The sequence below is a fragment of the Delphinapterus leucas genome, chromosome 6, assembly GCF_059928025.1.
Source record: "Delphinapterus leucas isolate spDelLeu-1000000601 "Yukka" chromosome 6, BTC_Dleu_Yukka2, whole genome shotgun sequence".
Lineage (NCBI taxonomy): Eukaryota > Metazoa > Chordata > Mammalia > Artiodactyla > Monodontidae > Delphinapterus > Delphinapterus leucas.
In genome coordinates this window covers 21,674,632-21,678,656 of record NC_143134.1, presented here as the reverse complement: position 1 = coordinate 21,678,656, position 4,025 = coordinate 21,674,632, and the positions used below count along the sequence as shown (strand labels likewise).

General features: G+C 41.4%; 1 pseudogene; it reads right to left on the bottom strand.

Moving 5' to 3' along the window:
* Positions 1-1,170: 1,170 nt before the first annotated feature.
* On the bottom strand, positions 1,171-3,262 carry LOC149748857 (ribosomal protein uL24-like pseudogene; annotated as a pseudogene).
* Between the last annotated feature and the right edge of the window lie 763 nt (positions 3,263-4,025).

Genomic DNA, 4,025 nt, shown 5'->3' with positions numbered 1-4,025 from the left:
CCTCTGCTCCTGGGAAGCAACCCCGCCCCTTGGAACTCATGATGTGGCCCTACATTTTGGAACTGAGAAGCCTCCCTTGGCCTTTAGCCTCAAAGTCCTAATGTCAATGACAGATCCACTGGCCTCTGAACTTCCCTTGAGGTCATTCTTCCCTTTTCTCAACGAATAACTGATATTCACAGCCAGATAATTCTATTTGCCTGTTTCCTGCCTGTAGAATCCCAGAAGTCTGACAGCCTTCCTTTATTTCATCTCATCTCTATCTCCGTCAGTCCAGGCTGCAAGTGTTTCTGCTGAAATGGTGGATTGGACTCACAAATCACATGCCTAGTCTCCTTAGCAAACGGTTGTCCAGCTACACCCCTGGTGTTCTCTCCAGAACATGCTTCCTCATTTTGTGCAACATGGATTGGCTGACAATTTCCACATCTTCACATTCTGGTTAAAAATTCCTTCTTTGGTTTATTACTTTCCCCACTTACAATTTCTTCTTGCAGCCCAACAGAACACAATTCAGATAAGCTCTCTTCTTCTTTATGATAAGGATGACCTTTCCTCCAGTTACCCATAACATACTCTTCATTTCTATCTGACATACCCCCAGAAGCACTTTTAACATTCATATTTCTGCAATATGGTGCAGTTGCTCCATATTACATTCACACCGGCAATGTAGGAGGGTTCCAATTTCTTCACATCCTTGACAACTCATTATTATGTTATATTGTTATTTTTATTATAGTCATCTTAGTGGGCATGAAGTGTTATCTCATTTGCTCTGCACTTCCCTGATGGTTAGTGATGGTGAGAATATTTTCATGTGGTTTTTGTCCATTTGTTTATCTTCTTTGGAAAAATAACAGCTCAGATCCTTTGACTATCTTTTAATTGGGTTATTTTATCATTGAGCTGTACAATTTTTAAAATGTATTTTAGATTTCATGAGTGCAGTTGAGCTGGGAGACAGAGCACAGCTGCCAGGTGTCAGAGTAGCCATGTAAAGCAACAAGGCAAAAATGAAGGGGTTAAGCCTTTAATCACTAACCAAGATGGTATAAACAAGAGGTTAAAATCAGAGAAAGTACAGACTTCCCTGTTCCATTTTTCCCCATGGAATAATGTACCGTTTGAGAGTCACGTGGATCAGTCTGGTGCGGGGGTTGTCTCATGGTCAAGGAAGCCCCCAACAAAAGCCTCTAGCAGTTTTGTGGACCGTGGATTTGGGAGGAGAAACAGGAGTAAAGTTTGTGGAAGTGCTGGGTACCGAGTTGGAGTAGTTTAAAGTGTCTTCAAGGTGTTCTCCTCCTCCCCTACAAAAGGAGGTCTTAGCAGAGGTGTTTGGGAAGATCTGCCCAAGGCTAGGACTGGAGTTAGGAATGCAAAAAAAGAGCATGACCTTGACCAGCCAGAGAGGCTTGAGTCCTTGACTACAACTCTCTTCAGAAACTACAATGCATAGCTATGCACCAAATTCGATGTGAGGAGGGAAAGCTTTCCCATATGAGGCCTGCCTGGTAAAGCCATTGTAATTGCCTCTGCTCAGATATGAAAAATCACACACAGATTTTTAATCGAGAGTTGGACTTCTTATTAGATACAAGTTCTGGTACTAGATACCAGTACAAGTATACTAATTACAATATGTTTGGGGAAACTTTTCTCCTATTACCTACATTGTCTTTTCACCTTCTTGATGGTTTGGGAAGTTTATATTGATCTGTCTTTAAGTTCACTGATTTTTTTCCTTAGCCGTGTTCAGTCTACGGATGAGCCCATCAAAGGCATTCTGCGTTTTTGTTACAGTGTTTTTGATTTCTAGCATTTCCTCTTGATTCTTTCTTAGAGCCTCCATCTCTCTGCTTACATTACTCATTTGTTTTCACATCCTGTCCACTTTTTCCATTAGTGCCCTTTGCGTATTAATCATAGTTACTTTAAATTTCCAGTATAATTCCAACATCTCTGCCACATCTGAGTTTAGTTCTGATACTTGCTTTGATCCTTCTGTCTTTTCTTGCCTTGTAGCCTGCCTTGTTATTTTTGTTGAAAGCCTGACATTATGTGTTGGAGAATAGGAAGTGAGCTAAATAGGCCTTTAGTGTGAAGTTTGTGTTAATCTGGGTAAGAGTAGGCTGTGCTTAATGTTTACTGTAGCTGTAGGTGCCAGAGTCTCCCAGTGAATTTAGTGTCCTTGTTTTTGTTTCCCCTGTTGACTTTGTACTTTCCTAAATATTACTCCCCAGAGGGAGTCTGTGTCTTGGAAAACTAGCAGCAGCATCCACTGTTACTCTGCTGGAGGGCTGTTGGTGTGGTGGTAATGTGGGGTGGGGGAGAAGAACCATTCTGTAATCATATGATTAAATCGCCTTCTTTGCGTAGGTCTATGTCCCTGTGCTCTGACCTTCACAGTTTTTTTAGGAAACATTTTCAATTTTTATCCTCAGGATTATTAATCAAAATTGCAGAAGCTTATTTACAGAGCCACAGATCAATAATAAAACAGGAGGGAAATGAAACTCACAAGAGATATCTTGAAAAATTCCAAAGGAATACACACTAGCTGAAAATCTACAGTTAAATTGTGGCTGCACAACTGGCTATAGTCAATCCTGTATTTAATCAATAAGTTCTTCTTTATATCACAGGCTTTCTCTTTTCCAACTTGTCACGATTTGGCTTTACATTCGAGAATTTTTTTTTTTTCTTCCAGTTTTAGCCTAGTGATAACCACCTTGCTCAGATGAACGTCCACGTGGACAATTGTACTGTTAGCCTTCTCGCACCCACTTGATGTAGATGATATATTTCTTTCTGTGCACCTGCACTGCGTTGCCAATCTGCTGACCTATGTAGTGTTCCTGGGCCACCTGGAGCTCGTCGTCCTTGCAAAGGCGGATAGACCAGACATTGTACCTCTGCTGCATCTCCTCTGAGAGCCAGGCAGACATGGGCCGGGGGCACTGAAGTGGTGTTTGCTGTAGTCCTAGGTCACAGAGGGATTGAACTTCATGATGACTGTCTACCTGGCACCCGCTGGGCTCAGAAGTGTGCGCTTTCACGTGTATATCTTAGATCTCCTCACCTCCTTTGGTGAATCATGAAATCTAGAGGGTGACGCAAGTGAGAGAAGTGCCCTTATTGCAGGTATGACAGACTCTGATGAAGTTTGATTTTTCCCTGGAGAATAGCCCTTTGTTGTGGAGAAGACTTTAGGCATACTTCACGATTGTTACTCTTCCTCTTTTCCTGCCAGAGCCAGGAGGGGCTCTTTCTCAGAATTTCACCATGAGGACCAGGTGGGTTTCCTGGAGGTAAAGCCCAGGAAAGTGTGAGGCCCCATAAGACTCCGACCAGCAGGCGTTTCTCTCCCATAGGTTGGTCCAATTCAGTCTCCAGCGGTTTATCAAAATTACCGTTTAAGTGTTCCTACCAGTTTATGGTTCCAGTGATTTCTGCTCTTCGGGTAAACAGATCTCAGCTGTGACTCTTTGGAGTCACCTGTCTAGATTTTGGGGTGGCAGTTTTCCCAACAACCTCAGTTCTCTGGTAGGTCCAAGAAGAGTTGTTGATTTTTAGTTCATTTTACTTGGCTTAGTTTTTTTCTGGTTATAAAGATGAAAGTGATGACTTCAAGCTCTTTACATGTCAGAGATGCTGGAAGACATATGTGAGCTATTAGAATGTTAACTCTTTATTCTCTGATTTTCAGAGTGGATGCATCATCCTCTTAAAAAAAAAATCCCTCTCAGTTCAGATGTTTTTTTTTTTTTTTCCCGTTGGAAATGACTGGTTGTGGTATTTCATGTCACTGCAGGCAATAGGCAATGCACTTAAGAACTTGACTCTGAAGTCGAAAGATGAGAGTTTGAATTCTGGCTCTACTTCTTTTCCAAGTACGTTACTTTGAGAAAAATATTTCACATTGTTGTTCCTTAGTTTTTTCATCTGTAAAATGAGGTTCATAATAGTAACTTTCTCTCAAAGAGAGGATTAATTGTGTTAATACATACAAAACATCGATAGAA